This window comes from Capsicum annuum, chromosome 10, assembly GCF_002878395.1.
Source record: "Capsicum annuum cultivar UCD-10X-F1 chromosome 10, UCD10Xv1.1, whole genome shotgun sequence".
Taxonomy (NCBI): domain Eukaryota; kingdom Viridiplantae; phylum Streptophyta; class Magnoliopsida; order Solanales; family Solanaceae; genus Capsicum; species Capsicum annuum.
The window spans coordinates 52,905,454-52,919,944 of record NC_061120.1 but is presented as its reverse complement, the minus strand read 5'-3'; the positions used below and the strand labels follow the sequence as shown (position 1 = coordinate 52,919,944).

At 36.7% G+C, this 14,491-nt stretch overlaps 1 long non-coding RNA gene and 1 other non-coding gene across 5 annotated transcripts in view; both read right to left on the bottom strand.

Moving 5' to 3' along the window:
• The window catches only part of LOC124887972, a 17,770-nt gene extending 8,415 nt beyond the window's left edge, over positions 1–9,355 (bottom strand). For 2 of the 4 annotated variants that reach the window (XR_007045655.1, XR_007045656.1), the window contains exon 1: positions 8,721–9,355. This is a non-coding gene — a long non-coding RNA (uncharacterized LOC124887972). The remainder of the gene's footprint in view (positions 1–8,720) is intronic. The other 2 variants (XR_007045657.1, XR_007045654.1) reach the window with 1 other exon arrangement.
• A 4,547-nt stretch (positions 9,356–13,902) lies between these two features.
• LOC124888331 lies at positions 13,903–14,008 on the bottom strand. The gene has a single exon (XR_007046456.1). It is a non-coding gene; the product is annotated as a small nucleolar RNA R71 (small nucleolar RNA).
• Positions 14,009–14,491: the final 483 nt, after the last annotated feature.

Below are 14,491 nucleotides of genomic sequence, written 5' to 3'. Positions count from 1 at the left end.
ATAGCTCATGGACAATAATATAAGATATAAAACCATATTTCCAATTCATGGTAAAACATGTAAAATCTCATGTCAATGTAATTCAACAAAAATACCGGGCACAAGATCAAAAGGATAATCTTGTTCAAAGCCCCACATAGCTAAAAATGGAAGATGAATATGAACTTTCGACTCCAAAACTTTATTCACAAAAATAAAGGGTGCTTCTCGAAGCCCTTAATATGATCAACTCGAATTCCAAATCAATTTGAAATTTCTACGGTTCAATCAAAAGATATAGAAGGATGAAATTTGGAGTAATTGGGTTGGGGTTTGAGCCTTAGGAAATTTTGGAGAAAAATGAGCTATTAATGCTCTTAATGGACTTAAATCCATGGTTTACCTAGATGGATTGGAGTAGGAATGACCAAAATACCCTTAAAAATCAAATAATGTCAAATTTATCCTTTGGTGGACTGTTTTGATAGGCTGAAGTAGATCGACCATAACTTTTTCTTCTAATGGCCAAATTAGATATAACCAATTTCATTGGAAAGAGGACTTTCAGAGATTTTTGTTGATATATAGTAGCTTACCCAGATCATTATGTACAATGAGTTATGATTGTTTGAAGTTGACCCTAAAATTCGCCTGGCTTTAGTATTTTTTTCTGCACATTTACTGTTCACCACTATTCACGGTAAGATCAGAATGATCATAACTCATCGTTCGAGTGTCCGTTTTGGATGATCCACATATCTTTGGAAAGCTTATTCAATGATCTACGCGATGACGGATCGCATATCTAGAAATTCCTCACATAAAAATTATTAACTATGATAAAGAACAGAATTCAACATATTTTCATCCGAGATCTTAACGGAAAATTTTTTTGGGGCATCACATCATATCCCCCTTGGAAACATTCATCCTCGAATGTTGATAGGTAGGTCAAGAATACTATGAAAATGAGTATATAGTGAAAAATCATCTTGCCCAAGCATATACTCCATTCTAGAGTTTTTTGGATATCATAGAAAACACACAAGCCAAGATAAACATAGCAATAAGGAATAAATCAAAAGAGAACGATACCTTTGACATGCTCAGGATTTGTAGGAAAGAGGTGGGGATATTTGGCGCACATATCCACTTCGGCTTCCCAAGTAGCACTCTCTACGGATTGATTTTGCCAAAGCACTTTAACCAAAGGAACCTCCTTGTTTCATAACCTACGAACTTGAAAGTCAAAAACCTCAACCAAAATCTCTTCATATGAAAGACTATCTTGAATACCCGAGCTTTCAGAAGGATCAATCACAACAGAATCACCAATAGAGTTCTTAAACATAGCAACATGGAAAACTAGATGGACGTTAGATAACTCTGCGGGCAATTCAACCTTATATGCTACCTTCCCAATGCGATCCATAATCTTATAGGGACCAATGTAACGGGGACTTAGTTTTCCTTTCTTCCCAAATCTCTTCACCCCTTTCATGGGTGAAACTTTCAAGTACACTAAATCACCAACATCAAATTCAAGGTCTTTCCTCCTTACATCTGCATATGATTTTTGATAACTTTGGACGGTTTTCAACCTTTCCCGAATTAACTTAACCTTCTCCATGGCCTCGAACACCGCATCCGATCCAGTCGTGGCAGCCTCACCAACTTTAAACCAACCAATGGGTGATCTACACCTTCTACCATACAAAGCTTCAAACGAGGCTATTCCAATAGTAGCATGAAAACTGTTATTGTAAGCAAACTCGATTAATGCTAAGTGCTCATCCCAACTACCTTTAAAATCAAGCACACAAGCCCTCAACATATCTTCTAAAGTATGAATGGTCTGCTTGGCCTGACCATCTATTTGTGGATAGAAAGCAGAACTTAAACGAATTTGCGTACCGAGACCCTTCTGGAAAAATTTCCAAAACTGAGAGGTAAACTGAGTACCTCTGTCAGAAATAATATCCAAAGGGATTCCATGAAGTCTGACGAGTTCCCGAATATATATTCTAGCATAATCTCCAGCTGTATACGATGAATGCACAGTCAAAAAATGAGCTGATTTTGTCAGCCGATCTACGACAACCCAAATCGAATCATGATGGTGATGAGAAGGAGGCAAACCAACTATGAAATCCATATTCACTTTCTCCCATTTCCAAGTAGGAATGCTAAACTCTTGCATCACATCACTAGGCCTTTGATGCTCTATTTTAACCTGTTGACACGTGGAACACTTCGCCATAAATTCTACTATGTTCTTCTTCATACCGTTCCACCAATAGATTTCCCGCAAATCATGGTACATCTTGGTAGCACCAGGATGGATGGAGTATCGCGTACCATGCGCTTCCACCATAATCCTCTGCTTCAAGTTATCAACATCAGGAACACATAATCTTTCTTGGAGTCTCAAAATGCCATCTCCCCCTTGGGAGAAAACCTCCACCTTTTGGTCTTTAACTGACTCTTTTAACCTGACCAAGATAGGATCCCTGTCTTGCTTCTCCTTCACTTCCGAAACTAAAGAGAATTCAGAACCGCTTTGCACTCCTATACTACCCTTAGCATCACCAAACAACCTAACCCCCAATCTAGCTAAATGATGTACCTCACGGGCCAACTCATTCTTACCAATCTCCACATGTGCTACGCTACCTATGGACTTTTGACTAAGGGCATCTACTACTACATTGGCCTTGCCCGGATGATATAGCACACTTATATCATAATCTTTCAATAGTTCTAACCATCATCTCTGCCTAAGATTCAACTCTTTTTGGGTGAATACATACTGCAAGCTCTTATGGTCTGTGAAGACGTCGACATGGACACCATACAAATAATATCTCCACATTTTCAAAGAAAAAACCACGAAAGCTAATTCAAGATCATGGGTAGGATAATTCTTCTCGTGAGGCTTTAGCTGCCTAGAAGCATAAGCTATAACCTTGCCCTTTTGCATCAATACACAACCCAAACCGACTCTGCAAGCATCGCAATACACCACAAAACCATCAACACCGTCAGACAAAGTCAACACAAGGGCTGAAGTGAGTCGAGTCTTCAACTCCTGAAAACTCTTCTCATAAGATTCGAACCATAGGAACTTCACTTTTTTTGGGTCAAACGGGTCATAGGAGACGCAATAGATGAAAACCCTTTAATAAAAAGACGATAATAACCAGCTAGACACAAGAAATTTCGGATATCAGAAGGAGAAATAGGTCTAGGCCAACTCTTTATAACCTCTATCTTTTGAGGATCAACTCTAATACCTTCGGAAGAAACAACATGACCCAAGAAGGCTACAGAGTTCAGCCAGAACTCACACTTACTGAACTTAGCATACAACCGAAGAGTTTGAAGAGTTTCCAACATGATTCAGAGATGATCCACATGATCACCCTCACATCAGGAGTAAATAAGAATATCATCAAGGAAAACTATTATAAATAAATCCAGCTATGACCGGAATACATGGTTCATAAGATCCATGAAAAATGCTAGAGCATTAGTTAACCCAAAAGACATCACTAGAAATTCAAAATAACCGTAACGGGTTCAAAAGGCTGTCTTGGGGATATCACATTCCCTAACCTTAAGTTGGTGATAACTGGATCTGAGTTCTATCTTCAAAAAGTAGCTCGCACCTTGCAATTGATCAAATAAATCATCAATTCAAGGAAGCGAATATTTATTCTTGATAGTAACCCTATTAAGCTGCAGGTAATCAATACACATCCGCAAAGAACCATCTTTCTTATGCACAAATAGGACAGGTGCACCCCACGGGAATACACTAGGTCTGATAAAGCTTTTGCCTAAAAGATCTTTCAATTGCTCCTTCAACTCTTTAAGTTCTGCGGGAGCCATGCGATGCGGAGGAATGGAAATAGGCTGAGTATCGGGAAAAGGTCAATTCCGAACTCTATCTCTTTATCAAGAGGTACTCTAAGGAGATCTTTCGGAAAGATATCAAGAAACTCATTAACAACATTAATTGACTGAATGGTCAGGGTTTCAGACTTAGTGTCTTTAACCCAAACCAAATGGTGGATGCAACCCTTGAAAATCAACTTCCTAGCTTTGAGATAGGATATGAAATGACCCTTAGGAATCACAAAACTCCCGGACCATTTGAGGATAGGTTCAGCAGGAAAGTGAAACTTGACCACACGGGCACGACAATCAATAGACGCATTGCGTGAGTGAAGCCAATCCATACCCAGAATGATATCAAAGTCAACCATATCTAGCTCAATCAAATCAGCATACATAACCCGATGAAAGATAGTAATGGGATATTTCTTATACACCTGTTTAGCAATGACAGACTCTCCTACCGGAGTAGAAACTAAAATAGGCTCAAAAATTAGTTCAAGATCCGTTTCAAAATTTACAGCAAACAGAGGTGTCACATAAGAAAAACTTAAACCGAGGTCCATCAACACATAGACATCAAAATAGAAAAAATGAAGCATACCAGTGACAACATCAGGAAAGTCCTCCTACTCCTGATGAGGTGGTATAGCATAGAAATGATTCTGGCATTGACCGCCAGCAGTAATAGATGAAGCACCCTGAGGAGGAACTGGACGGGCTGCGAGAGGCGGGGTACTTGTAGCCTGACGCTGGGGATGGGCATAACGACTCCGCTGTCTGGCGTGCAGTCTCTAAGTATGTGGCCCAACTTGCCACAACCAAAGCAGCCTCGCTGCCTCATATAACACTCCCCAAAATGGTCTTTACCACACTTAGCACATGAAGGAAGATGAGGCCGATTGCTTATACTGTCCTAAGAACTGGAAGGTACCGACCTATTCCTGAGCTCCTACCTGCCCCGATATACGAGAGCACTAGCTGAGGAAGGCATAGGTATAAATGGACGTCTCTGAAACTGATAGCGACTCTCTCCAAAGAATCTAGTCTGACCAGACCCTGTTGCTCCGATCTGACTCTCTTATTCCCTCTTACTCTTTCTCTTTTATTTATCTTATCTGACTTAATCTGTTGGGCATGAATGATTAACCTAGGAAGATCAATATCCCTGTTGATCATAGCAGATCTACATTCTTTCACCACATAACTCAACACCCCAGTTAGAAACTTGCTCATACTAGTCCTTGAGTCAGCCATTATATTGGGAGCATACTTTGATAGATGATTAAACTTAAGACAATACTCCTTAACTGACATGGAACCTTGTCTCAAATTCATAAACTCCTCTATCTTAGCTTCCCGTAACTTAAGACGAAAGAATCTATCCAAGAAAGCATCTTGGAACAATTACTAAGTCACAGGAGCAGTATCTTCCTCTCTACCCTTATTCCATATCTGCACCCAGTCATAGGCAACATCCTTCAACCTATAAGAAGCCAGCTCCACACTTTCTTCCTAGATCACGTGCATAATCTGTGTAATTTTCTTTATTTCATCAACATACATCTGCGGGTCCTCACCTGCTCTTGACCCATGAAACTCTGGTGGATTCATCCACATAAAGTTACGAATTCATGCTGCTGTCGAATTATTTTCCTGCGAAGGTGGAGTATTGGTCTGAGTATTTATGGTAATTGCTTGGGCTAGCATCTAAAAAGCTGCTCAAAATTCAGCATGGGATACCGTCTCATGTAACGGATCAATGGGTTGAGGTTGGTTGTTTTTGCGAGCTCGATATAGAGGCATTTTCTATCATAAGAACACACGAATTAATAGCAGAAGAAAACAGTTGTAAGCATGATACACTCTTGTAGAAAGAAAGAAATGACTTTTCCTAGAATGCCCCACAGCCTCTTGATCATAGGTGTGGTGCGCTAACATCGATGCTCTAGACACTACGTAACGCGGCTTGTCAGACTCCCTAGGACTTTTCACAACCTTAGGCTCTGATATCAAGTTTGTAACGCCTCAAAATATCATCCCAAGATGCCACACGGTGTCCAAGGCTACACGTAACCTCAAGCTAACCTTTAAGCCAAAACACTACCCTTGGGTTCCAACACAACAACATACACTCTACGCTAAGGATATATATATAAGTACATATCATATCACATCGCACATATCATGGAAGATCATTAGACTGTACATATATGGAATGTCTATACACAAACCAACCCAACAATACACTAGTCTGATATAGCCTCTATACAGCAAAATCAATGAGCCATTGGGACAAACCCCTAACTGACTCAACAGACCAAAGGGATCACAAAAAAATAGCACCAAAACTAGCAACTTGGTCCTCGAACCATGAGGACTCACCACTGAAGGAACGTAGATAAGGCACTCAGATATCACTGTCGCGGCTGCGGTTGAGTACCTGAACCTACATCATGGTAAGAATGTAGACCATAGAGGAATATGTGGGTCAGCACAAGATACGTACTGAGTATGTAAAGGCGCATGCAAAATATAAATAATATCATAAATTTCCTAAAAATGTACATACGGACCATAATGACACACCTAGCTTAAGTGACATTAAAGCATGCAACTCATAACATCTTAGATAGGAAATATAGGAGAAAACCTCATAAATCATTATAGATCATCATAGGCAACTTGACTTACCATATCAAAACTCGGAGTGACTCGGTATTTCAATAAACATGACTCTTATGGACAGGGGAGTTTCCTATAATCGACAAATCCACGTGAGCTATGTGGAATACCAACATTTGAAACCTCCATTGGCAAGAGCGTCATACTCTTTGCCAGGGAGTACGACCTTAAAACTACAATAATCACAATTGGGCTCTTTGGCCAATAATATCATCATCAAACAACCCTACGGTGGCACATAGATTTAGGGAAATACCAAATTTCCCTCTCGATGCTAAGTACTACTCCCCGACAAGCTCAGAACGCGTTAGGAAATCCACCATAACATCTCAAGGGTCTATCATAAAGACCAAATCAAATCTCTTTCTTATTTATCAAATCATATTAATTTATGGATTCCTAACTCAACATATTTTAGCTCAAAACATTTTAATCTTCCTCAACATCAACAAGGTATCAATGCGTTGAACCATAACTGACTCGATATTTGGACAAGGATATGAAGACTCAATACATAATATTTTCAACAATTTAACTCATCAAAACCATCCGGAAAATACCAAGACTCATTGCAACTTCAATATCAACATTTCTCTATTTGTCATCCAACTCTCATTTAAAGTTTATTGAGACATCAACCCATAGTAGGGATATAGAATTTCCAATATCAATTATAAATTCATAATAAGGAAATAGTGGAATGATAGTATAAATCAAGGCTTAATAAATTAAATCATCATACTCTCATAATCAAATACTTTTTGGACATAATTCCATCTCAACATGATACACATATCGGATGACATAATCCCATAGCTCATGGACAATAATATAAGATATAAGACCATATTTCCAATTTATGGTAAAACATGAAAAATCTCATGTCAATGTAATTCAACAAAAATACCGGGCACAAGATCAAAAGGATAATCTTGTTCAAAGCCTCACATACCTAAAAATGGAAGGTGAAAATGAACTTCCGACTCCAAAACTTTATTCACAAAAATAAAGGGTGCTTCTCGAAGCCCTTAATATGATCAACTCGAATTTTAAATCAATTTAAAATTTCTACGGTTCAATCAAGAGACATAGAAGGATGAAATTTGGAGTAGTAGGGTTGGGGTTTGAGCCTTAGGAAATTTTGGAGAAAAATGAGCTATTGAATGCTCTTAATGGACTTAAATCCATGGTTTACCTGGATGGATTGGAGTGGGAATGACCAAAATACCCTTAAAAATCAAATAATGTCAAATTTATCCTTTGGTGGACTGTTTTGATAGGCTGAAGTAGATCGACCATAACTTTTTGCTCTGATGGCCATATTGGTTGAAACCAATTTCATTGTAAAGAGGACTTTTAGAGCTTTCTATTGATATATAGTAGCTCAGCCATATCATTATATACTAAGAGTTATGATCGTTTGAAGTTGACCCTAAAATTCACCTGGCCTCAGTATTTTAATCCTGCACATTTAATGTTCACCACTATTCACGGTTAGATCGGAATGATCATAACTCACTGCTCGAGTGTCCGTTTTGGATGATCCACATATCGTTGGAAAGCTTATTCGATGATCTACGTGATGACCGGTCGCATATAAAGAAATTCCACACAGAAAAATTTTTAATCACGATGAATAATAGAATTCAACACATTTTCATTCGAGATCTTACTGGAAAATTTTTTCGGGGCATCACAGAAGTATACCAACACAAGACTCAAAACTCCAACAATTGATCTCTTTAAAACCAACAGAAGGAGGTGACCCAAAGAAACCAAATCTAACAGGAACTTGATCCCTAGTAATGATTTTGGATGAGCAATAACAAGTGTCTCCATTTCTAAATTAAACAAATTAATTGATCCAATTCACTACATTATTATACCAAAGAATTAAAGATCTAACAAGCAAGCACAGTAAAAAGGGTCTCTTTTGGGCTTTTGGGCTTTTGGGATTCAGAAAATGCTAGAAATCATAGATCTTCTCCATAACCACATCACACTCCAATTTCTTTGGATCTATTAGCAAGAGAAAATTGAAGAAAAAAATAAGCAATCATAGAAAATAATATTAACCCATGAGCTAAAAACAAAAACCCAGGTTGAAAAAGTTTTTAAAAATTAAAAAATCAACAAAAATAAGAAACGAGATTTATTACAGCGAGGAAAGCAATTAGTGAAAAAGCCTTTAGCTTCTTATTGAATACCAGTCAGCCTCACATCTCTTGAAATCCTCCTTACTTCACGAGCATATGCCCCAATCTTAATCAACGATTCTATCTCCTTCAAATCTGACTAAATAACAATCATCCAAAATCCTCCAAAAAAACAAAACATTTAGTCAAAATAAACATATCCAAAAGTTACAAATATAACTTGGGTTAATTACACCATATAAATCAATTGTGAAGAGAATTGTAGTAAGATTGTACTTATGGTGTAAGATTGTGAAGAGAGTTGCTCCGCCATCTCAATATCTTTATTCATCTTCTTTCTTTGTTTGGAGAAGAAGAAATGTGAAAGAGAGATGGTACGATGAAGTAACAAATGATGAGTATCAGAAGAAGGAATCTCTTTGCTTCAAATTGGAGTAGATTTGAATTGTGAATTTTCTGATTTGCTACATAAAGAGGGATTTTGATATTTTCTAATTTTCTACTTGATTTTGATATTTTCTACAGAAAGAGAAATAATTTTTTGCTACAGAAAGAGAAATATTTTTTTGACGGACTTAAGTGAAATATTGTAGAGGGAAATTAAAAAGTGATGCAATAGATAATTTTCTCCCATTAAGTGTTGCCATAGATGCTTTATGGCAATGATTTTAGAAAGTGTTTCTATAAATATACCTATTGCAACGATTCATTCTCAATAGCAACAATTATAGTGCTAATAAAACTATTATTTTTTGCAATGGTTAAAAGTGTTGCAATAGATATTCGATGGCAATACTTTTGCAATCGTCACGAAAAAGTCCATTGCCATAGGCCCAATTTCTGGTAGTGCTTGCGCTTGTCCTAATCTAAATGTTGGGATTTGGCCCGTAACCCATCCTAAACTAATTTTTCAGGCCCGTTGGCCTAAAATCTGCTCTATCTGTATTGAATTTACAACTTTGGCTTCGATTCCCAAATGAATAAATAATGAAATCAAGAAATAAGACAACAAATAAGTGAATACATGAGACAATAATAAACAAATAAATTAGAATTTTAAGCCTCTTAGCTGCTTCAAATGGTACTTCAACCCCTTTTTCTTCTTTAATCTTCTCGTATCCATGCACTTTGGGATTGTCTCCTTAGGGCCTTCAAAATCGACTCAGGAGGGATGGGCCTTAATGTCTCACATCGATAATGCAACTATGGGAAAGAGTCTGTTTGGACTCGAAGGCGTGTTCATGCGAAGAAAAGGTATATGAATTAATATATGTTCATAAAAATAAATTATTCTGACAACAAAGAAAGTTCAGAAAGTTCAAGGCTTTAAAAAGTCACTACTTCGATCTCAAGCATAAAAGAATACTTAGCCACAAGATTAGTGAACCTATAACATGTAACTGTGTCTAACTGGTTTTGAACTTTTAATATAGAGATCAAAGAGAGTACGACATACTACATCCTAGTAACTTTTGCATGGAAGCATCCATATGCATGAAAGAATTCAAGTAAAAGGGGTTTCACTTTTTCTGATTTGATGTAATGATCATTTAATGAGAGTATAGGATATGATGTTGGTTTTATTTACTACGGTATAGAAATGCTGCAACATTTGTTAGAGGACCGTACATTAATAGTAAATCCCGATCAATTCCCTCTGTGACAAATATATAGCTTCAAGTGCTTACCAATGAAAAGGAATATACAGAAACTGAAAAAATTTTGTCAATTGACCATCAAAATACTCAACCAAAATACAGAACTGATAAGGAGTGAGTTTCTTATTCTAAAAGAAAACACCATAAGAACATATTCACACACAACTTACGCTATGTTGATAACCTCTATTACTTTCACATCTCACTTAAAGAAGAGATGAAAATAACTTCTAAAAATGGATAAATGAATTTATGATACAAATTAACCAAGAAAAGTTCATTTCACCTCTTTTCTCTTATATTATACAAGATACAAGACAATCCAATCAATGAAAGCAAGGAAGGTCTCACTTAAACCTAGAAACTATCAATTTTTCCCAACACTAAAGTCAAAATGAATTCGTGCACTTTAAACAAACCAATCAATACCTAAAGTATATGATATTCTCATGTTACTAGAGAGGAAAGGAAATAGTTTGTAAGCTATTTCGAGAACTTCATGACTAAACCTAACCACGCGACCTAGCCAAGAGACTGAATAACCACAGAAAATAAATAAACTTACGTATAAACACCAGTTCTATCTGATAGTAGATATTTAAGGAAACAAATAATTGTGATGCTCCATTCCCGTAATAAAAATGAAATTAGACTATTCTCTCTAAATGGACATACTCAGATGCACAATTATTGCATTTATCTCCCTAATCCAACCACATACTGAAAACACGCTTAAGAGACAAAAAGAGATAAAAATCCAACTCCACACTGGAAAATAAATAGAAAATAAAGATAACGGGGAAGTGGCGGGGCACTATTATCAACCTCACCTTCTTTCTGACAAACTCAAAATGAGTTTGAATAGTCAAAATGGTCCTCGAGGAATCATGGGATTTTCTAGTTTTTTATTAGATGTATCCTCATTATTCTTTGTCATTTGAGAAGCCAAATAACTCAAGAGCAAGTCCTACTAATAATGCTACCAACTCAACAATATCAAGCTAATGAAGACAAACAAGATGATGTTAAATACTAATCATGAACAAGACACCATCAACCCAAAACTATTAAACAAAATAAAAGCATAAAACTTCAACTATAAAACCAGATATTCACCTCAAGCAGTATACAAATGAGAGCATTAGGTCGGAAATTCATCAACGATATCAAGATTAAATAATAGGTTTCAAAGTTGAGGCAAAACTAGTAGAAATCCCATAGTAGACAGCTAAGACAAGGATTAGCCTAACATAACAATACAACCAAATATTTTCTTCACTAAAGAGAAGACTACGCCCTTTAAGGCCTCTACAGCAGACAACCTAGCACATATTGTTATTGAAAAAAAATACTTATGACTACAAAATGGTGAGATGAAGTAGAATATGATCGAAACATAAAGGAAAATGGAATGTTACATGTTCGGGAGCAGCAAAATAGGACTCAAACTTTTGACGAAATCTTGATCACCACCGGAGGACCTTGTCATGACACTGAAAAACTCCAAGTGGTCTTCGACCCTTCTCCGAATAAAAATTATTCTCAAAATAGAGAGTTACCTGGTTTTTGCTCAAAAATTCTTTTCACCTCTCTGGACTTCCCTCTTCCTTTTCCTCTTATTTTTGCTTTCAAAAAAAAATTTCCCCCTTTTTTTGAACTCACTTTTTTGCTCTAAATACAACTATTTATAGAATAAGAATACCCGGCCCTTAATATTGATCCACCGATATGGGATCCAAGGCAATTAAAGGGCAATTTGGAGAAAAAACCAAAGGAATTTTTGAATTCAAGTTTTGGATAGGAATTCTAGCTTACAACTTGTCCAAATCCGGGTGAAATTAGGAAATGGTCAACCAATAGAAATTGGGGAAAGGGAATAATCTTAAAGAAGCAATGGGATTCTCCTAAATATGTATGAATTCGTATGGATTAATCTAAAATTTATGAAATTATCCATTGGAGATGACACCTAGACTTGTTCTAGAAGATTTTTGGACCTTCTTTATCCTAATATCACATAAGATGTATGAAGCAAGAAATTAGGTGGGATTGGGTCTTTCTTGTTGATATCGGGTTTAGGGACGGCTCCAACTAGATTCGCTGGATACGGGCCAGAGTAGGTCGTGTATTGCTGGATTGTCATTTGTATTATCATCCTTGTTTGTTTGTTGTATGATATTAATAGCGTTGGTGAGGAAGAAAGGAGATTGCGAGTGTGTGGGCCAGGTCAGTGTGAAGTGTTATTGGGCTGGAGCTGTTGTATGTTGTGTTATTGTTGCTAAAGAGGATTGGGCCGGGGCGGCTTTGGTTTAGGGAAAAGGGATGTTGATGCTTATTTTGGGCTGGTGGGTAGGTTAGATTTTGGGGTTATTTTTGAAATAACCCCAATTAGTCTAGGGGGTTATTTAAGACCTGATCCCAATTAAGATTTGGTTTGGGTTATTTATTAAATAGCTTATTGATAGAATTTTAGTCAATTGCGTTTAAATTTTAACCTAATTGAGAGTCAATTGGCCAATTGTGGCCAAATTGACCTAAATCAAAGTCAAAATTAATAAATTGACCAAATTGAATCAAGATTTGAAATGAATTAGCAACTAGTTTAATCTCGAGCTTCTTAATTAGATAAAATTGAATAAATATTTCTCCAAATAAATTATTTTGGGGAATAAATTACCTTTAAATCAAGATTTTAGTCATTTGAATTTTTTTTCAAGATAAGCCTTGATTAAAACTCGATATTGAGATCAAATAAATGTTTAAGTAACCAAATTATATAATCTTATATAATTGAATACGACAATATATAACCGCTACTTAAAATGACAAAATTACCCAGATAAATACTTTGAAAAGCTTTTATTCGGATAAACTAAAAGTTGTAAGTTTATTTGAAAATTGAAGAAACTCAGAATTAAATTAGTTATGGAGGGAAAAAATTAGGTGTCAACAATAACGATCGTGCTCTACCAATTTATAATGGTATAGGTAAGAGTTATCAAAATGGCATCGTTGCTAGGGAGTGAAATTTAGTTTTCAGTTATGTGGTGTTGAGTGTTACTTTGGGTATACCCATAGACCGTAGTGATACTGATTTACTTTCTTTCTTATTTTTGATTTTTGATTAGGTAATCACTACGTCCTCCGAATGATCATGAGTCAAGAGGGAATGGATTATCTTGGCACTAAAGAGCATGAAAGTGTTATCTTTATCCCCTTCCTCACCAAGGGAAGCGAAGTTTTTTTTATCACAAGCGTGATGTTATAATTGCTTTACATGAAGGGATTTTTTGGGGGTCAATCCCATGAGGACCCACATTTTCATTTGAAGAATTTTGTAGAAGTTTTCGCCCCCTTTGATGTAGCACACATGTACCAAGAGTCCATCTGATTGAGCCTCTTCCCATTTTCTCTAATAGGAAAGGCCGTGCTATGGCTAAGATCTTTGCCTGCCAAATCCATCACCCCATAGGTAATTCTTACAGAGGTTTTCATAAGCCAATACTTTCCACCTTCTAAGATGTTAAAATTACAAAACAAAATTATTAATTTCCATCAATTCCATGAAGAACCGTGGTATGAAGCTTGCAAAAGATTTAAGGAGAAGATCTTAAAATTCCCTAACCATGAGATGCCGGAAAAGGTGCTACTCTAAATTTTCTATCGAGCATTGGACCAAATCAATAAATCTATAGTGGACCAAGCATCCGATGGATAACTCAATAAATCATTGTATGGGGTTACATCAAAGGTGTTGGATTAAGTGGCAAATTTGTCTAGGGGTTGGGATATGAAGGATGCCAAGGTATCCGTGGGGGCTCCATCCCCATCCTTTGTTTGCTAAGATAGAAAATATCAAAAGGATGAAAGATATGCAAACATGATCAAGGTAATGTCTCACCTTGAGCTCCTTACTAAACATATGTTGGGAGTCACAATTAAAAGAGTAAATTATGTAGATGAAAGAGAGGCTAGGCCATATGAAAGTGTGGAAGAAGAGATGCTTGATGACAAGTTGAGTGTGTCCCTAAGTATTCAGAGGGTTTCCACCTTTTCTCTCAAGGGAAAGGCCGGCATCAAGATCGAAACTGTAAAAGTCAGAGCATGCTATGATGT